Below are 22,473 nucleotides of genomic sequence, written 5' to 3' on the forward strand. Positions count from 1 at the left end.
CAAAAGAATAGCCACTTTCCTCATCTAAGTGGCGGAAATTATCTAAAGGGGAAGCAATTCAAGGGTACACACTCCTTCATAGATGCAATTTCTTCAAACTACTAAGCCTAGAAGTATACCAATAAATCACCTCCAAGTTGTGTCAAGCTAGGGTACCTTTGTCCTCAATCGTTAAATGCTTTTGTCAAGAGTAGACTCCCTATGGTGTTAGAAACACTGGAGGATCGCGGAATTCCCCCTCTTGTCTAGACAAGAAGAAGGGTCGTCCCCTCTCTACCATGCACAAAAATGGATACGATGGATAAAGAGATCAATAGTATTTGAGTTTCATTTGGGAGTTTGCTTTGTTGTTGTTTTTCCCCCCAATTTCTTGTGGCATATAACACTTGAGAACACTTTCTTTTTGCCATTTCTTTTGATTTTGGCATTTCAATACTTGACAACTTTTCAACTTTTTGCATTTTTCTTTTTGAACATTTTCAAAGTCACCCCAATTAGTAACGAGGGTGCCTTATATTTGAAGCATAGGAGTTTTTATTTTTGTTACTCCTCTTTTCTTTTGATGCAACTGCAAACTTTTTCTTTTCTTGAACTCAAATTTTTGAACAATTTCTTTTGTGCCCATTCCCTTTGATGACAAAAATATGGTAGAACATGGATGAATGATGGTTGCATGGTTTCAAGGGTCACCTTGGAATAAACGGTAGCCAAGAAGTTATCACACCACAAGGTACTCTTGACTAGGCCTTAATCCATGGGTCAAAGGATACTAGCATGACACATCCTAGGGTGTTTTACAAGTATTCTAACAAGCAAAGTCTTAAGAAGAAAAAGCATCTACTAGGGCCTATATACACTTGTCAAGCTTCCCAAGTAGACGGTTTCACAAAATTTTTCTAACATGCAAACTATATACCATGATGCAACTAACATTTATACATCCTAATGCATATGATTCTACCAACTAGTATGCCAAATAATCTAAATGGAATCCTAAATTCACATTGTTTATACCGCATCAATCAAAATAAAGCCACATAGTCATTAACATAAAGAGGAAAAAAGAGATTGAAAAGATCATACCATACGGTCTTCAATATCCTCATGTCTCGGATGTGGTGTAGTCGATCAATGTGAACAAGGATGAACAAACACAATATATACAAAACAATATATACAAGACTACACTACAAAGGAAATGAACATGTTTTTGGATTTTTTAAATTTTCATTTTTTTTATTTTTTGATTTTTTTGGATTTTTGAATAAAATTCAAGTTAGAATTTCCCATCTCCACACTAGTATGGGCATTGTCCTCAATGGGCAATACGATAGGAAATTATGCAAGCATGATGCATGATTTCTAAACTAAATGCAAGCTATACTAAGCTACACTACATGATGCATGGGTTATTGTTATGGCGGAGAGCGTAATTTATATTACCTCCCGATGCGTATGCATGGACTTCCCCAAACCAAAATAGACATTATTTCTAACGTCTTGAATTTCGGGGTAGTTTATGCACACGGAATGCAATGCATGAAACTACAAATTGTCATTTTGGATTGTACATGTGGGAACAATAAAAAGAACACCTTAATGAAGCCAAGGTGTTAGTCCTCCATGTTACTAGGACTCCTCAAACAAATGATCAAAATACAATAAAGAAAACAAATGAAGTAGACAAACCGTAAGAGGGGTGAAGGAGTGTAGGAGCCTCCAAGGTTTGCTAATCCTCCATCATATCATCATTATCATCATCTTCCTCTATAGAAGTGGAATCATCTCCACTCCCACTTTAACTTCCTTGCTCTTCCTCACTTCCTTCTTCTTCCTCATCTTGAGCATCTTCTTCTTCAACATTCTCTTGAACCTCTTCTTCTTCACCTTCTTCATCAACACCCTCATCACCAACATTCTCCTCTCCACTCGGTCTTTCACCACTAGAGGTGCTAGGAAAGAAAACTTCCCTATCCGCCCAACTAGGCAAAGGACATGATGGATCAAGAAGTCCTTGCCTAGCTAGATGTAGGAGGGGCGGATATTGGGCCTTGTAAGCATCCACTCTATCATTGTAAGCTTGCTTGTGCATTTCCCTCATGAGTAGAGTCATGTAATCATTTCCTACCTCGACATCCTTGGGTTTGAACTCGTGATACTCAAATGGGTAGGGTGGTGTGACAATGGAGGAGGAGGGCTCATCAATCTCGCCTCTTTGTTGTCGAATGATGTACTCGGTCTCCTCGGAGAGTGGAAGAAGGTAGTTTGGTCGGTGAACACTCAATCAGCAAATCTTCGAAGGCAAAGTGAAAGATCTAGCTTCATTGGTTAACCACCCATATTTGGTGTCAAGAGGAGCATGCTTGACCCACTTAAACTTGTGAATCATGGTGTCCATATCAATGAGATGACCTCCTTTGACCGCCACATAAGTTTTGTCTTTGTTGAAGTTTGGGTTAAAGTGCTTGGCCAAATAGGTAACTAGTCCTCCATTCACAATAAAAGCGGTGCCCTCTTTACCACAATCGACATTAAGCCATCGTTCAACCAAAAGTCTTAGAGCATTGTATGGCTTAGTATATTCTCTTCCTATGTTCAAGGCCGACTCAAGAAGAACAAAATCGAGCTTGGTAAGATGATTAGTGCCATTTCTTGCTATCAAAGTATTCCCAATGACCTTATGCCACACTCTAATGCCCGGATGGTGGACTAATAGAGCACGACAATCATGAAAACGCACAAATTTCTTTCCGGAAATTGCCTCCCAAAGAGGAGCGGGGTCATACTTGTCGGGGATCTTTTCATAGTACAAGGTGTCACTAAGGCCTAAAATCTTACTCAATTCACCAAAAGTGATTCTTCTATTGACATTTGCAAGACGAAACTCGATGTGGGTTCTAGTTTCCACCCTTGTAACTTTCAAGGAACTCAAAAATTCCAATGTGAGGGAGGGGTATGTCAATTCTTTCATGGTAAACAATTTACCCAATCCCATAGCCTCAAAGAAGGTTTTGGTTTGTTCAAGAACACCCAACTTTGTTAAAGCATCTTCACAAATAAATTTTGTAGGCATAATGGTCTTCCTAGCAAAGAGAACAAATTTATCCCTATGAGAGTCGGAAGTGAAAATTACCCTCCGGATAATTAGATAGTTGCTCAATGACCGGAGTTGTTGATGTTGTAGCTTCCATAGGGGGACCTTGTTGAACCTCCAACTTTGCCTCATGAACTACCAATGCCTTTGACAATTGTTTTGCTTGAAGAGTTTGTTGTCTTTTTGAAAGTGTCTTCTTTGGGGGTGCCTTGTTACCTCCTTTAGTTCTTGCCATTGTTGATTACACCAAAGAGAGAATGAAATCTTCAATTTTTAGTTATGCCCAAATCGATTTAAGATGAAAGAATGTTGCTTTGTATCTTAAAAATCGACTCAAAGGTTGAAGATTTTGGTGTTTGAATGAATTGTTGTTGTAAAAGGAGTGATTAATTTTTGTTGTGGGGAAGTTTGGATTTGATTTTGTTGAATTTGGTTGAGGAAATCTTGTTTTGTTGATGTAGAGGATGAGGGTTTTTGGGGTTTTTGGGTTTTGGGTAGTGTTTGAATGAAGAAGAAATGAAAATGAATGAGGGAAAGGGGTTTTAAAAGACCCGTTAATTATTGAAATAGCAGCAGGGACGAGCGGATTCAGGACTGGGACGCTCGGATTCTGCACGTTTTGCTTCAGGAAAAGACGCTACAGGACGAGCGTCTTTGTGTAAAGACGGGCGGATTCTTCAATGTGAGACGAGCGGATTCTTTGGAAGATGCTCGGATTATGTGACAGGGTGATACTTTAAAATCCAACAGGAGAAAGACGAGCATCTTTGCTGTAAGACGAGCGTCCAGAATCAGACGAGCAGATTCTCCACTGGGACGCTCGGATTCTGCGACAGACTATTTCTTTGAATTCCACAACTCAGCCAGACGAGCGTCTGGTGACATAGGACGCTCGGATTCTACTAGACGAGCGGATTCCCTTTTGAGACGCTCGGATTCTTCCATGTCCACACGGATTCAGGTCCATCTGTGAGTACTACTTAACCCGTAACATTTTCATTCTTCAATTCTCGTGTTCTTCATTGTGGGGGCACTACAAAGGCATGAATAGCCTAGGCAATTGCTATCCCCACACTAAGTCAAAGCACTACACATCAATAAAGTTATAAGTCCCTCCCTCACTTCTCTAAAAAATGATGAATATCTTGATCAAGGCACAAAAATATAAATCCAAAAATGACAAAAATGAAATGTAAAAATTGAAATGCAAGTTAGGGAGTTACAATATTTACAAATGGTGGTTTAGGGAGGACTCCACCAAACTCTCATCCAATGTGAGATGTTAAGGGGGCATGTTCAAGGTGTTGTTGATGTTACTCAACATTTTGAAGAAGTAGTCGAAAGCTTGTTCATTATCATGATAAAGATCCTCAATAGATCTTTGCACTTGTTGTTCTCCATGATGGTCTTGGTTCATAGCATTACCAATGTAGGGATTCAATATCCCTTCGAACTCATCATCCCAAAGATCGCAAACTTCGTTTACTTGATCATTAAAAATCTCTTGAGTTGATAGAGACAACTCTCCTTCTTTCTTGTTTTGGCCAATGAGGCCATCTTCTTCACTTGTCATGGGTGAGCTTTTCAAGCTCTCTTTGTTGCTATTCTCTTGCTCTTTGAATGGAGCATCATCAACTTTCTTTTTCCATTGGAATTCCGACTTCTTCCTATCATCCTTCCGGCTATAGTGATCAACCATGAAGCATGGCTCATGCAAACGGGGAGCTCTGATGTTCTTGTCAAGATTGAAAGTTATGCTCTCGTCTCCCACTTCGAGAGTAAGCTCTCCGTCCTTCATATCTATCACCGCACCAGTGGTGTGCAAGAAAGGTCTACCTAGAATGATCGGAATAATGGAGTCTTCTTCCATGTCAACGATGACAAAGTCCACCGGGATGAAAAATTTCCCAACTCTCATGGGAACATCTTCCCATATCCCTAACGGTGTCTTCGTCGATCTATTGGCCATTTGGAGTGTGATGTTAGTACATTTAAGCTCTCCCATCCCTAACCTTTTACTAACCGAATACGGCATAACACTCACGCTTGCTCCTAGATCACACAAAGCCTTGTTGATCATGGTGTCGCCAAAGGTACACGGTATTGAGAAGCTTCCCGGATCTTTAAGTTTCGGAGGTGAACTCCCTTGAAGGATTGAACTACTCACCTTAGTGAAGGCAATAGTTTCAAGCTTCCGGATTGACTTCTTTTTCGTAAGGATGCCCTTCATATACTTTGCATAGGCCGGCACGTGATTGATTAATTCCGTGAAAGGAATCGAGACTTCCAAATTCTTCACAATTTCCATAAATTTTCCAAGTTGGTCATCGAACTTAGGTTTAGCTTGACGACTTGGGAATGGGAGTCTAATAACAATGGGCTCCTTCTCCTTGGCCTTTTCTTGACTTTTCTTTGAAACTTCTTCTTTTGTTGGTTCTCCTTGGAGTTTTGCACAACTTCTTCTTTGTCACTAGCTTCCACAACTTCATCCTCAACTTGCTTCTTTGGACCTTCATATCTCGTACCACTCCTCAAGTGAATGGCACTAACCGTTTCATGTCTTAGGGGATTACTTTGAGGTGGTAATTGCCTCTTTTGTCTTTGAGAACTTGAAGATTCTAGTTGGCTCAATCGAGTTTCCAACATTTTTGTGTGGGCTAGGATGTTGTTGATGGTGATGTCCTTTGCTTGACTATCTTTTTGCATTTGAGTGAAAAACTCTTGTTGATTCTTTTGCATTTGGAGGACCTCTTTTTGAACATCAAAACCTTGGTCATTTTGTTGATTGTATAGAGTTTGATTTTGGTAACCTTGGTTTTGGTTGAAAAAGGGTCTTTGATTTTGGTTTCTCATGGGAGGTGGGGTGTATGTTGGTTGAGGGTTTTGAACATTTTGGCTTTTGTATGAGAGATTTGGGTGGAATTTGGTGTTTTCATTGTAATAATTGGAATAAGGGGTACCAATCTTGTATGCTTGAAAAGCATTCACTTGTTCATTTGTTCCCCTACATTCACTTTGGTCATGTCCCAAAGTTCCACAATTCTCGCATATCCCACTTGGGATTGGTGAAGATGCTACCATGGCATTAACATGATGCTTTGGCGATTTTGAGGCTTCTTCAAGTTTAGGCATAGCCTTCTCAAACTTCAAGTTAATGGTATCAATATGAGCACTAAGTTGAGCACCCAATTGAGTAATAGAGTCCACTTCATGCTTTCCTCCTCTAGTAGCCTTGCGAGGTCTACTATATTGTGAGTTATGGACCGCTATTTCCTCAATCTTGTTCCAAGTTTGATTATCGTCAACTTCGGTGAACATACCATTTGATCCCATGTTGAGAATGTTTCTTGAGTCTTCATAAAGACCATTCCAAAGTTGTTGTACCAAGAACCACTCGCTAAGTCCATGATGAGGACATGAGCGACAAATTCCTTTGAATCGCTCCCAAGCTTCATACAAAGATTCTTCATCCCTTTGCTTAAAACCCGTAATTTGAGCTCTTAGCATGTTAGTCTTTTCCGGAGGGTAGAATTTTTTGTAGAAAGCTAGAGCCAACTTCTTCCAAGAGTCAATTCCAAGAGTAGCCTTATCAAGGCCTTTCAACCATTGTTTTGCGGTGCCAATTAGAGAAAAAGGAAATAAGACCCATCGAATTTGGTCTTGAGTCACACCGATTTGTGAGATCGCATCACAATAGTCACAAAAAGTTTCCATGTGTGAGTGAGGGTCTTCACTAGGCATCCCCCCAAATTGGCTTCTTTCGACTAATTGGATAAATGCGGATTTTGCAATGAAATTTCCGGTTAAGTGTTGTGGTGTGGGAGTACCATTGGGTAGGTTCTCCTCGGTTGGTACGGAATGTGATGAAAATTTAGGCATTGTGGGTTGATTTTGTGTTGGATTTTATGTTGGGTTCTCCTCACCTTCTCTTGCAAAAGGGTTGATGAACTCAATAGTGTTTGGTTGAATATCTACAACCTCACCAATACCTCTCAAAGTACCTCTAGCAAGTCTTCTATTGTTTGTCAAAGTCCTTTCAATTTCGTGATCAATGGGTAACAAGTTACCTTGTGATCTTCTAGACATGCAAAATATCAAACAACTCGAAAACAATTAGAACAAACCTTGAGGAGTTTTACTTCCCCAAGGCAAAGAAAGACACAACTAATAACAATCTAAGAAAATCAAATCAAGTTAACACCGTCCCCGGCAACGGCGCCATTTTTGGTCGGACTCACTTACTTGGAGATTTAGTTTTCGGTTACTTGTCGTTAAGAGCACCTAGACCAAAACAATATTTATAACTTTACAAACAACTCTACTATTAGTAAAGAGGCAAGTAAAGGCCGGATCCCAAGGGACGAGTATTGATGTAGGATTTTCGATTGCAAGTAGCGGTGTCTAGGGGTGTCACGATTTGGGGTTGAGATGAGAAGATCACTAAACTAAATAGCAATAAAAGTAAACAAGCAAGATGATTAAAAAGAGATGTAAACAATTGATTAAAAGCACTAGGGTGTCATAGGGTCATAGGGGATTCATGGGAATTGATCATTTACAAACATATTCTCAAATTATAAGCAAGCAATTATTGTTGTGATGGATCGAGTTGGTTTATATCTTACAATCCTAGGAAGGTTTGGGTCCCGGAGCCGAATCGATTAGATTGTACAACACCTACAAGTCGACTTAATCCTCCCTACTCAACTATATGCATGGTCTAATGAGACTCGAGTTGGTTTATGTCTTACAAGTCTCATTGAAAAGGTAAGTGATGGGTAAAAAATGCAAGGATTCATAGGCTCGCATTTCATCAAACATAACATGTGCATAAGTTGAGATCACAACAAGCAAGCAAATAAACTATGAAAACATATTAAATTAAGCATGAATCATTCCCCATGTTGGTTTCCCCTAATTACCCATTAACCCTAGTTAAGGAAACTACTCACTCATTATCAAGTTTAACATGTTAACAAGGTTGTCAATCACATTAACAAAGCAAAACATGATGAATAAATGAAGATGATTAACAATAATTAAAAAGGGATTAAGAGAATTATACCTACTAATGATTCCAAAATAATGCAAAGAATAATAGAAGTACTTGATGATTGATTGGAAGGTTGTCAATCTCCCAATAATAACCCAAATAATCTTCAATTACCCAAAATAAAAGATGAACAAAAGAGAAATTAAGGAAATGAGATTTGTATTAAGACTTGATTAGAAGTTGATTACAAGATTAAGAAGAGATTAGAATGATATAAACTACACTAAGGATTGATAAGAAGAACATGATTCATCTAATTAGACTAATGGGGTATTTATAGTGGGGATTAGGTACACAAATTAGGGTTTACTAAGGGCTTAAATGACGATTAAGTCCTTGAGGAATCGCTCCTCTCAGAAAAAATGCGAGTCTCCTTTATGCCGGTCTTTCATAAATATGCGCATCTTTCATGGAGGGAAGAAAAGGACGTATGGGACTGTAAGGGAATCCGAGCGTCCAAGGTGTCGGGACGGGCGGATTTCCTGATAGGCTGGACGAGCGGATTGTGGGTGGTTGGACGGGCGTCTTGATGGCAAAGACGCTCGGATTCCTCACGTCTTGGACGGGCGTCTTGCCTAGTTGGACGGGCGGATTTCGTCACAGCTTTCTTTTCTTCTTTTCTTCTTCCAATAATCCTCCGGGATTTAGTCGGGGATGCAAGGATTTCTTCATCATTGCCCATCTACTATAATATGTACAAAGGCCTTCTAGTCTTGCTTTCTCTTTGATGCTTGTTCATTAGATTCGATCAATTTAGCTCTATTTTGCCATGAAAATGCAAGGTTTGCACTCCTCTCCTACCAAGGAAACAAAACCTCAAAGAATATGCAAAACAAAGGACTAAAGATAGTAAATGACCCAAATATGCACTAAAAAGCATAGGAACGAGGCTAATTCGGGGACTAAATGTGCTCAAATAATGGTCACATCACATTCCTTTTGTTCCTTTTGTAATTTTCAGTGTATAAATTATTTCAACGCTTAATTCGTCCTTAATCCCGAGTAATTCAATACTTGCGGGTTTTCGCCGTTTTGCTTCAAATCGATTCTTTTGGGTTTCGACTTGTTCATGTCGAAGTTCTGGAATCCTAACTTGATGCATAGATTTTATTTCGAGTCTTATTTGTCTAATTTCGTCCTAATCTAATCTCAAGTTTGTTCTTTTGTATTTCCGACACGAGTTCATCGTAATCCCTTAAATCCCTGTAAATTTCTCGTTTTTAATTCGTTTATGACTTGCCCAGATTCATATAATCGGTTAAAGCACTTCACTTCGAGTCTAAAATTGATAATCCATCCTAAATATACCAACGAACAATAACTAACCCGCGGTTCTGACTTCACAGCTAGAGCCCAGGTCTAGAACAGACGCAGGGATTGCTGCGCCTCTTCCAGAGGACGCAGCAGATGCTGCGCCTGTTCTGGGTTGGTTTTTGTTTCTGAACTCTTTCTTGCTTTGACGTAGCTCCTAATTACGGTTTAAATCAACTATTATCCGTATTATCACCTCTAATCTGACGTATTTCGTATTTTAATTTCGTATTCCATTTTTCTTTTATTTTCTTCTTAGATATCTTATCTTTGAGCGTGCTTTTGACGTAGATCAAATAAACCTTGTAAAGTTTGTAATTTTAATTATTGTATTTCATTTATTATTATTCTGTATGATTTATTTACTTGGCTCTCACATGTAACTAATCTAACTTTCTACTTCGACCCAATTGTTTGCTAAAATACGTGTTAACTGACATAGTCTAATTTCACATGCTAGGATTAATCTATGTTTGTTGCATTGCATGCATTACAGTGACGGCATATCAAATATGAGCGATTTCCCTAATCATTAGTAGAGGCCGCTATTGAGGCGGGTGTGGGCATGGGCCACGTCTCGGTCTGTGGATTTGGGCCACCTACCGGTCCGCAGTCGCGGGCCACCTGCACGCCAAGCCGATCTGTCGGACATGCAGCGGTCTTTTGAAAGCCACGCTCGGCGGCGTAAAGATGCTTTCCACCGGATCGTTTTACATCGGTCGGTTTCGTCTCGCTAAGGGTCTCGAAACGATTAGAGATGTTCGGGGTCGCCACCAAGCATTTGTGGGATGCCTGGAACCCGTTCGAATTCCACTTTATACCTTGGTCAAATCGAAGCACAAAGCAGCGTTTTGACATAGGTACTAAAGATAAGGAAATCGTCCCACTTTAGCATCCTATCTCTAGAATGACTCTCGTACGCCCTAGATAAGGTCGTCCACTATCCAAAGTTTCTGAGTAAGAGGTGAAGATACGTATTGGGAAGCCCTTTAATCAGACACCCAATCCCGCCCGCGTTTAGCGGTCTCTACTGATCGATCTTGGTTGGTTGAATGCAAAAGTTGATAAAACGGTTTAAATGCATGAATGCGCATACAATGATTTAAACCTTACATGTGAGAGCTTTCTAAGTCGGTTGATTTAATCCAAGTATCAAGTATAAGATGTCAAGTTGGATTAATGGTTGATTTGCATGTAAGACGGAAATTAAACATCCATTTACCGTATTAGGTTTAGGGTGAATAACATGATCCATTTGTCTTAGTAAGGCATTTTGCAAATATGATTTGAATAGTCATCTGATCCGTCCTATATCCGGGTTAACCGGATATAGGACGGATCAGATGACTAATGCTGGAAGGGAACAGGCCCTGTACCAGACGGCTATAAGAGGCGCAAGCCAGCCGGCGGTGTAAGGGGCCTCCCTCGGGTTTTGAAAATGAGAAATGGGGAGCCTGCTTGAGGCGCGGGTTAGCCAACGGTTGTATGCCATGTTCTGACTGTTTAGAAAACGTTATAAAACGTGTTAAAAATGGGTATTTGAACCCGGCTTGGTTTTGAAAGGGTCGTCTAGACCGCATTTGTTGATTTGAAGAACTAGACTCGAATAATCATCATTATTTGATAATATTCGGTGTCGGGTTCGATTTGACAGACTTGACATGAATAGTTTTGAAAAATGATTATGCACTAATTTGTTTTAAGTCCATTTTGAATGTAATTAGTCGATACTCGTCATAGTACCCGGGTTAAAATCCGGCATGGTATGTAGGACCAAGGATGATTTTGTGTTGGTGACTAATATGTTTGTTCGAAAATATGAAGAAATAAAATAAAAGGCTTTAAAATACCTTCTAAATGTCATTAACCAAATATTATCACCGAAACACGGATTTAACCGTCATGGTATGAAGAACCAAGGGCGAAAAATGCTTTATGGTTAAAACATGTGAAATAAAACAAAAAGGTTTCGAAAATACTTGAAATGGTAAAAACCGATTACAAATATGAAAAATGGATTAAGGGAAATGACGAGAACAAACACGGTTGATCTCTGGTCTGAGTACCCCATTTAGGTGCGAGCCTGTTGGCGACCCAAGGGGCTTCTGCCTCAGACCAAAAAATCGGTTTTGGCTCGTTTATTCCATGTTTTGGTTCATGTTATGCATATTTTAGCATGTTAGAGTCATGAAACAAATGAAAACATAATAAAAGAGGATTTTTACACCCTCATACTTACATGCTTGGTTATGGCGAGTGACCGACGTAAGTGTAACAACTCGTTTGATCGGAAAAAACTCGGTTTAAAACCGTTTTGGTAAGTAAAAGAGTGTTTTAAAAGTTTAGTGATGGTGTAGTGGTCGAAGTGGTCGGTCAAGTGATTTAATGCATGATGACGGTACCAAACAATGTTTAAGGCTCGTGTTTACGATCGGTAGGTCGTAAATACGCGTCGGATTGTGACTTAAGAAGTCGAGTCGAGAATTTTAAGGGAGAAAAGAGGGGGCGGACACTTGCGTAAGTCTCAAATGGGTGGCATTTGAGGGGTATTTATAGGAGAATGAGTGGTTGTGTGAGTTTTGAGCGACGTGGCCACCTGGGCTGCTCAAAGAGGCGCGAGCCACGTCGCGGGTCTTCGATCTGTGTTGTCGCTTTCACAACAAACGCAATCATGATTTGTTCTATCCTAGGTTTTGTAGTCACATGTTTGGTACTTGACCAACATGAATCCGGGAAAACTTAGCATAGAAGGCTTTGAGATATTTTGTTTTTGTGGTTGACTCGGTTTGACTCGTTGTTGGAGTCGGGATTTGAATTTTTGAGTCGGTTTTTGGTCCGGTGTCAGTTTTGATTCTAGTTAGTGTCATCGCGACCCCGTCGTCGTACATTAAACACTCCAGGTATCTTTGAAATGTTTTGAGATGTTTTATTTTCGAAATCGTTTTAAGTTTTCCGACGTAAAGTTGTACACAAACTGTCGATCAAACGCCGCGATTCCAAAACATGTTGTAGTCCGATAATCATTGGGTGTTTGTTGGAGTCTCAGCAGATCACGGGTATCTCTGAGCCCCACTTTGACCGAGGCTTGGACGGGCGAAAGTCAAAGTAGAGCCCCCAGGTCAATCGAAGATTACAACCTGAAGACCCAAGCGACGTCGAGGCGGCTCGAAAGGATTCGGGCCAAGGACCTGCCGTCAGGAAGGGCGACGCCAAGACGACTCGAGGGTACGAGTCAAGGACCTGTCGTCGAGAATATTTTAGAGTCTGTCGACTGTCCGTGCGGGTCGTTTAAAGTCCGTTAGACTACGTACAAAGGCTCGCCAGCCATAAGAAGGAGTCATACCCCTGAGGCATCTTCGGATATGTCCTTGCATGGTTGCGGATAAAGGCTCGCCAGCTGTGGTGCGTATGTGAGGAGGGCTCACCAGCCGCGATGCGTTGTAAGGCTCGCCAGCCGAGTCAAGGAAATGTACCCGAGGCATCTTCGAGATGTGTCCTTGAAAGGTTGCGGACAGAGGCTCGCCAGCCATGGTGCGTATGTGAGGAGGTCTCGCCAGCTGCGATGCGTTGTAAGGCTCGCTAGCCGAGATAAGGAAATGTACCCGAGGCATCTTCGGGATGTGTCTTTGAAAGGTTGCGGACAGAGGCTCGCCAGCCATGGTGCGTATGTGAGGAGGGCTCGCCGGCCACGATGCGTTGTAAGGCTCGCCAGCCGCGACAAGGAAATGTACCCGAGGCATCTTCGGGATCTGTCCTTGAAAGGTTGCGGACAAAGCTCGCCAGCCATGGTGCGTATATGAGGAGGGCTCGCCAGCCGCGATGCGTTGTAAGGCTCGCCAGCCGAGATAAGGAAATGTACCCGAGGCATCTTCCGGATCTGTCCTTGAAAGGTTGCTGACAAAGGCTCGCCAGCCATGGTGAGGTCGGTTAATAGACCATGGAAGTAGCCGCGTCGAATGGGCTTGTTTTGAAAATAGCGAACTCGTGATGTCGCTGGGGAAATAGTGAGTATGGATTCTCACTATCACTATTTTTGGAATGAGTGGGTTCCGCGAGGAAGCCCCCTGCTGGTATTTGAAGGAATAGTGAATTTGGAATTTTCACCATTCGTCGGCTTGAATTTGCAGTGGCGGTTTTGATCGCCGCTTGTTTTAATTTTGAAGGAAAAACAGCAAATTTTGAGTTTGCTATTGCGTTTGAAGTGACGGTTTATGTGCCGCCGTTGACATTTGATGGAAATAGTGAATTTGGAATCTTCACTATTGATTGAAGTGACGGTTTATGTGCCGCCGTTGACATTTGAAAAGAATAGTGAATTTGGAATCTTCACTATTGATTGAAGTGACGGTTTATGTGCCGCCGTTGACATTTGAAAGAAATAGTGAATTTGGAATCTTCACTATTGATTGAAGTGACGGTTTATGTGCCGCCGTTGACATTTGAAAGAAATAGTGAATTTGGAATCTTCACTATTGATTGAAGTGACGGTTTATGTGCCGCCATTGACATGTGATTTGGAGAAATAGCGGTTTTTCGAATTTTCGCTATTATTTTTGAAGTTGGCGGTTTTGATCGCCGTTTGCTTGAAATTTTTGAAAATAGCGAATTTGAATTTTCATTATTTGGTTTTGTTTGTTTTCGAGGAAATGACGACATTTAATATCGTCAACGAAAACTTTGAAGTTGTTGTGGGAAATTGGGCCAAAGCCCAAATTTCGCTGAAAAAGCAAAGGGGAGGCCTGGTTTAGGCGCGAGCCATCTGGCGATGGAAGCCGGCTTCCCTATTTTCTGTTAAAAAGACGCGAGGTTGAGCTGCGGATGATTATTGATGTGACCATTATTTGCGCACATTTAATCCCCTAATTGAGCCTATTTTGCATACTAATATAGCATTTCATGGCCATTTTATCCGTCAAAACCTTCCTATTTGCTTTTCTATCGTATTTCATATGTTTTGTAGAAAAGGAGATAATAAGGCGGAAATTCCCGTCTTTCGTGCATATTTGGAAGCTTATTGATGATATTAGATGGACTAGTATGAAGAGAAGGCAAGAATGATGACCAAAGATGTAGGAATAAAGTGTATATAGAGGGATCAAAGGGTTAAAAGTAAGAATGACGAGAGGGAAGGCATTACAAGAACAAATCGCTCAAAAACCGAACCAAGGGCTACTCCTTTGGCTCTGAAAGTATGCTAGATGGAACGGCATCGAAAAAACAAGTGATCTAGGCTTTTGAATCACTCCAATAGGAGTCCGGATGAGAAAATGACGTCCGTTTTACAATCCGAGCTCAAGATACAGCTCAACCCGCTCGGGTTGAAGCCCAGGACGCCCATATTTCGCTCGGGACGGGCGTATTCCTGGACAGGAAACTTTCCCTTGCTACGTGAACCACAATCCGAGCGTCTTCTCCCAAATCCGCCCGGATTGCATCTCCCGAATCCGCCCGGATTGCATTTTCAGAATCCGCCCGGATTCAACTGAATCCGCCCGTTTTCCCCAGCCAGAATCCGCCCGTCCCGACTCCAATACGCACGGATTCCTGCACAGCACAATTTCGTCTTCTCCAAGCTACAAAGAAAGAAGCCCTTCCTTCGAAAAATACCGGAGTCTCCCTGCTCAAATCTCAAAAGTGTAATTACTAATTTAGCCCTTAGTTAACCCTAATGCATCCACCTAATTTCCACTATAAATACCCCATTTGTAATAATCCTTTGACACATCTTTTTAGCTAGAAAAATCCTTCCTTAGATTAGATTAGGAGTAGATTAGAATAGATTACTCTTTAATCTTTCCACAAATTACACATTAATCTTTCCATAATTATTGTTCAAGTTTATTATTCAAGTTCATCACTTTTGGGTAATTCAAGATTATTGGGTTATTATTGGAGGATTGACAACCCTTCATCAATCAATCAAGTTTCTTCTATTATTCTTTGCTTTATTATAATTGGAATCTCCATAGGTATAATTCTCTTAATCCCTCTTTAATTATTGTTAATCCCTCTTTAATTATTGTTAATCAATCAACCCGACGACATCGCTCCATCAAAATGGCGCCGTTGCCGGGGACGGTGCTATGTAATTAAGTTCTTACTTGTTTGTCTATTTTGATTTTGCTCTCACCTTGAAGAACTTGTTCCTCAAGGATCGTTTTTACCGTTTTCTTGTAGTTTCCATGTTTGTAGTTGTATCTTTATCTTGGCTATGATAATGACTCAAGACTTGACATATGGAGTATGTGGTGGATCTTTTGAGTATGACTATGGGTATGGGGAGTTTGAGGAGCAAGTCAACACAAACCTACCTTACACCTCATACAATGAAAATCCTAACCACTACCCCAACTTTTCTTACCAAAGCCCCCACATCCAACATCCACAACAACCACCCACCCAAAACCCACTTTACAATCAATGCCAAATGTCATCCTACAATGAACACCCATACCACCAAATTCGCATGTACCCACAACAAGAGAATGAGCATAATCTTGACATGCAAAGTGTGGTTCTCCAAATGTTAAGGGACCAACAAAATCTCTTCATACAAATGCTAGAAGAGAACCAAGCTAGGGACAATGTTCTCAAAAACATTGTTACTAATGGTGAGAAGTTGGCAAATCAAATTGCCCAATTGGAAGCCACCCAAATGCTAAATGAAGAAGAAGGGGTAGATAACGAGGGTGAAGAAGAATTTGGATGGCATTATGAAGCTACTCTTGTGAATACCCCACCACCTCCTAAATTCATAAGTATTGAACATCCCATATTCCAACTTGTACCCAACTTTACAAACATTCATGATGGATGTGAATATGAAGATGTAACTTTTGAGGAAGGGGAGTGCTTGATTGATTATGGACCAAGAGTGGATAATGAATTGAAGCATGATGTTGGGGTGGAGAGCAATGATGAATGTGAGTTGAAGGCCAATTATGAGACAAGCACTTTGTCTAAATTGTCTAATGAATCTAGCTCACACACTAGCCTTGCTTCTACAATTTGGAATACCTATGATGATGATGAGGAAGACCTCCCACCACAATTTCCCTCTATGACCCATGTAGAGGAAGTGTGTTCCCTTGACACTTATGAGAGTGGAGGTAAAACTTTGAAAGAAGAGGTTGATGAATTTGAACTTGCAATCTTTGGGGAATTGAGAGGTCAAGAGGAAAACTATGATGTTGGCATCTTTGATCATAGTTTGGAAGAAATTGAAGCTCTTTTCTTTGGAAATGGTTCAAGTTCTAAGGAGGGTCAAGAAGAAAGTGAAGACAATGAAAGCATGAATGACCTCAATGGTGAGAAGTTGACTCCTCCACATCTTATCCTTCAACTATCCCCTCATCAAAGAAATGAGAACTCTCCTTCTACTATTGAAGGATTGATGAATCAATGCTCTATCATCATAGAATTTGAAAGAGATGGTAAAGAGTGGAAGCCTCCGGATGAATATGGGCAATACTTCATACATTGTATTGACAAGAATCATGTGCTTGTTGGTTTGAAGCATTGGAAGAAGTCAAGTGCCAAGGGCAAAACAAATGGGAGAGTGTTTGGAAAGTTCTATTCCAAGCAAAGATGGGTAAACTACGTTTTGACATCACCAATCTCCTATTTATGCCTACATGAAGCCCATTCAAGAGCCTTTGACCGGTTATTGAGAGCATTAAGCAATATGGACAACATCAATAATCATGGCAACAAGGAATGAGTTTGGTGGAGTACTCCCTCAAACCACCATTTGTAAGATATCCTTTCCTTTCACTTTGCATTACATTTACACTTGCATTTAATTATTTACATATACATTTAGCTTGCATTTGTATTATATTTCATATTGCATTTACATTAGTTAGCTCATATAGTATAGTAGCATTGTAATATATCTCACATGATTAGATTAGTTTGCATTGTATTATATCTCACATGATTCATATAGATAATTGCATATAAATTAGAATTCATGCATAGTCACTAATGGCCAAACCTATTCATTTTTACACTAGAAATAGTGTTTAAATCGGTTTGGGGAGGTTTGATCATAGGTGACCTTAGTTTACTAGAAATCATGCATCATCTAATATAGTTTAGATTGCATTCATTTGTTATATATGTCATATAGAATTGCATTTAGTTAGAACATGCATTCATTCATATCATATCATTGCATTTGTACTTTATTTCAAAAAATCAAAAATTCAAAAACATGTTTTCCTTTTTATTCCTACTCCTACATGTACATTGAGGACAATGTCCAAAATAAAGTGGGGGATGGGAATTTATATTCCAAAAATGCATAAAAATTGAAAATTTTCGAAAAATCCCAAAAATATGTTCTTTAATTTCATAAAATCAAAAACCATAAAAATTTGAAAAATTCAAAAACACAAAAACAAGTTCATTTCCTTTATAGTGTAGAATTGTATATATTGTATATACTTGTTTGTTTGTTTGTCTATCCTTTTTCAAATTGATCGACTACGCCACATCCGAGACATGAGGATATTGAAGACCGCATGGTATGATCTTTCCAATCTCCTTTTTCCTCTTTATGTTAAAAACTATGTGGCTTTATTTTGATTGATGCGGTATAAAAATGTGAACTTAGGACTTGCATTTAGTTTATATGTCATATTAGTTGGTAGAATCATATGCATTAGGATGTTTATATGCTAGTTGCATCATGGCATGTAGTTGCATGTTAGAAAAATTTTGCGAAACCGTCTACTTGGGAAGCTTGACTAGTGTATATAGGCCCTAGTAGATGCTTTTTCTTCTTAAGACTTTATTTGTTAGAATACTTGTAAAACACCCTAGGATGTGTCATGCTAGTATCCCTTGACCCATGGATTAAGGCCTAGTCAAGAGTACCTTGTGGTGTGATAACTCCTTGGCTACCGTTTATTCCAAGGTGACCCTTGAAACTATGCATCCATCCATCATTCATCCATGTTCTACCACACATTTTGTCATCAAAGGGAATGGGCACAAAAAGAAATCAATTTGAGTTCAATGAAATGAAAAGTGAAAGAAAGTTTGCAAAATGCATCAAAAGAAAAGAGAAGCAAAAATAGACTCCTAAAGCTTCAAAAATAAGGCACCCTCCCTACATATGGGGTGACTTTGAAAATGTTCAAAAAGAAATGCAAAGAAAAGTTGAAAGTTGTCAAGTGTTGAAATGCCAAAAATCAAAAAGAAATGGCAAAAAGAAAGTGTTCTCAAATGTTATATGCCACAAGAAATTGGGGGGAAAAAACCAAAAACAAAAGCAAACTCCCAAAGTGAAACTCAAATACTATCGATCCCTTTTCCATCTTATCCATTTTTGTGCATGGTAGAGAGGGGACGACCCTTCTTCTTGTCTAGGCAAGAGGGGGAATTCCGCGATCCTCCAGTGTTTCTAACACCATAGGGAGTCTATTCTTGACAAAAGCATTTAACGATTGAAGACAAAGGTACCCTAGCTTGACACAATTTGGAGGTGATTTATTGGTATCCTTCTAGGCTTAGTAGTTTGAAGAAATTGCATCTATGAGGGAGTGTGTACCCTTGAATTGCTTCCCTTGTAGATAATTTCCGCCACTTAGATGAGGAAAGTGGCTATTCTTTTGTAGATGCATCCATTATTTGATTTTGTGTGCTTAATGTTTGGATGTGTCGCCATTTTGGCAAGACCCACCTTGCCTTGCAAGAAGGCATCCTACCTCATGGTTGTCTTGTTGTGAGTTGAAGGGGCGGAGTGAGACCCGCTAATTGTCTCATATCGGTTATATTAGTAGGATAGTTTAAATAAAGGTCTAGTTTTAGTCACCTCTTTACTCGGGACGATTAAAGGTTCGGTTTGGGGATATTTGATGTGACCATTATTTGCGCACATTTAGTCCCCTAATTGAGCCTATTTTGCATACTAATATAGCATTTCATGGCCATTTTATCCGTCAAAACCTTCCTATTTGCTTTTCTATCGCATTTCATATGTTTTGTAGAAAAGGAGATAATAAGGCGGAAATTCCCGTCTTTCGTGCATATTTGGAAGCTTATTGATGATATTAGATGGACTAGTATGAAGAGAAGGCAAGAATGATGACCAAAGATGTAGGAATAAAGTGTATATAGAGGGATCAAAGGGTTAAAAGTAAGAATGACGAGAGGGAAGGCATTACAAGAAGAAATCGCTCAAAAACCGAACCAAGGGCTGCTCCTTTGGCTCTGAAAGTATGCTAGATGTTACGGCATCGAAAAAACAAGTGATCTAGGCTTTTGAATCACTCCAATAGGAGTCCGGATGAGAAAATGACGTCCGTTTTACAATCCGAGCTCAAGATACAGCTCAACCCGCTCGGGTCAAATTCAACCCGCTCGGGTTGAAGCCCAGGACGCCCATATTTCGCTCGGGACGGGCGTATTCCTGGACAGGAAACTTTCCCTTGCTACGTGAACCACAATCCGAGCGTCTTCTCCCAAATTCGCCCGGATTGCATCTCCCGAATCCGCCCGTCTTCTCCCAAATCCGCCCGGATTGCATTTTCAGAATCCGCCCGGATTCAACTGAATCCGCCCGTTTTCCCCAGCCAGAATCCGCCCGTCCCGACTCCAATACGCACGGATTCCTGCACAGCACAATTTCGTCTTCTCCAAGCTACAAAGAAAGAAGCCCTTCCTTCGAAAAATACCGGAGTCTCCCTGCTCAAATCTCAAAAGTGTAATTACTAATTTAGCCCTTAGTTAACCCTAATGCATCCACCTAATTTCCACTATAAATACCCCATTTGTAATAATCCTTTGACACATCTTTTTAGCTAGAAAAATCCTTCCTTAGATTAGATTAGGAGTAGATTAGAATAGATTACTCTTTAATCTTTCCACAAATTACACATTAATCTTTCCATAATTATTGTTCAAGTTTATTATTCAAGTTCATCACTTTTGGGTAATTGAAGATTATTGGGTTATTATTGGAGGATTGATAACCTTTCATCAATCAATCAAGTTTCTTCTATTATTCTTTGCTTTATTATTTGGATCATCTCGAGTTTGGTATAAATCCTTTACTCTTTACTCTTTATTGTTTATTTCCTCATTCTATTATCATGTTTATACTTGTTGTGATGATTGACACCATTAATGACATGTTTCCCATGATAATGAGTGAGTAGTTTCTTTAGCTAGGATTAGTGGGTAATTAGGGGAAACCAACATGGGATTGATTCATGCTTAATCTAATATGTTCACATGATTAAATTGCTTGCTTGTTGTGATGTCAACTTTATGCACATGTTATGTTTGATGAATTGCTAAGCCTATGAATCCTTGCATTTTTACCATCTCTTATCTACTCAACTTGACTCGTAAGATATAAACCAACTCGAGTCTTGTTAGACCATGCATAGAAGTTGATTAGGAGGAAAGTAAGTCGACATGTAGGTGTTGTACAATCTAATCGATTCGGCTCCGGGACCCAACTCTTCCTAAGAACCGTAAGATATAACCCAACTCGGTTCCTCCACAAAATTAATTGCTTGCAACCTTGTAAACATGTTTGTATGATCAACACCATGAATCCCCCATAACCCCATGATATCCTAGCACTTTTAATCAATTGTTTACATCTTTTCTTTTATTGCCTGTTCTACTTTATTGCTTTTATTAGTCTAGAACACAACTACAAACCCAACCAATTTGTGACACTAGCATAAATTGATATAGATAGACTTAGAACCCAAAGCACACCGTCCCATGGATCGACCTCGACTTACCACTAACTAGTTGTATGTTGAGTATTATAAATGTGTTTGATTGGATGAGTGACGACATCAACCGGATCAATTATTCATCTTCAACCTCAAAAATGTCGCAAAATCGCCATTAAAGGACCTTCTAGCTTGGTTTCACTTGTGCCATTGTCAACAAATGTCATCTCAAGGTATGTATTTCCTCTTGAATCCTTTCAAATTTGTTGATTGTTAGCTTAGTTGAATTAGGGCGGATTTTTGCCCTAAAAATCGAATTGGGCGTTTTTGATTGAGCCAATTTCGAGTGAAATTGATGTTTGCATTAGGTTAGAAACCTATTTAGGAGTATAGGGGAGCTTTTAGTTTGCATTTGGGTTTGAATTGAGTCAATTTGCCTTGAAATGGACCTTACTGGTTTTTTAGGTCACCTTGAGGCGTGATAAAATCACGTTTGCCTTTTTGCGGTCGTTTTTGAATTTTTGACCGGTTTGGGCTCAAATTAGCGTATGAATTGCCTTTTTGAACCGTAGAAAAATACCCCATTGTGTCCGGAATGTATTTTGGGTTGTTGGCAGACCTTGTATGGGTCTTGAAATGCCGTTTTTGTGGTTTTAACTCGTCTTTTGCTTGAAAAGAGGGGCGAGTCGTTTTTGTGCTTTTTTTGTGAGTGGTTTGGGGCGGGATTGCCCCTTGTTTTTGTATTGCAGGTTGTTTTTTTTGTTTTTGGATTTATCCATTTCATGCCGTCGTAATGCCGAAATTCCGGCTGACGTTTTTTGTTTGTAGGAGATTGTTCGGAGCAGGCCGAGTTCATGGCTGCGACTCTTGAGGAGTTGTTCGGGTCGGGCCCGGTTAGTACTCCGGTTAGCACGCCCGCCGTGGTTGTGGAGGACATTACTGAGGGGGAGAGACCTCCTGAGCAGACTGCTGAGGCCTCAGGGGCCGTCGAGGAGCGTGAGGAGCCCGTTGTTGCGGGACGCCGACTACGACACCTTTCGGTTGTCGAGGCTTGCTTGGTACCCGATCGAGGTATGTTTTTCTCTTTTCTTTGTTTTCATTGCCTTCCTTGATAGGAGAGTTTGTCATCTTTGATGTGGATCCAAATGGCAGGGAGTTGACCCGCTGATGAGGACTCAGCCCCCAGCTTTCCCGACGGAGACCACTTTTCAGGGGCCGGGTGGCGAGGAGCTTCAGTTGCGCTTACCGGAGCCCGCGGTGGCCGAGGTGGCCGATGTCGGCATGGAGTGGAGGTTGACTGTTCTGAGGGTGAGTTC

At 40.3% G+C, this 22,473-nt stretch overlaps 1 non-coding gene across 1 annotated transcript; it reads left to right on the top strand.

Annotated features, from left to right (window-relative positions):
* The first annotated feature begins 6,494 nt into the window (after window positions 1–6,494).
* On the top strand, window positions 6,495–6,601 carry LOC141625813 (small nucleolar RNA R71). The gene has a single exon (XR_012535565.1). It is a non-coding gene; the product is annotated as a small nucleolar RNA R71 (small nucleolar RNA).
* The last annotated feature ends 15,872 nt before the right edge of the window (window positions 6,602–22,473 follow it).

The sequence above is a fragment of the Silene latifolia genome, chromosome X, assembly GCF_048544455.1.
Source record: "Silene latifolia isolate original U9 population chromosome X, ASM4854445v1, whole genome shotgun sequence".
NCBI classification, from domain to species: Eukaryota; Viridiplantae; Streptophyta; class Magnoliopsida; order Caryophyllales; family Caryophyllaceae; genus Silene; species Silene latifolia.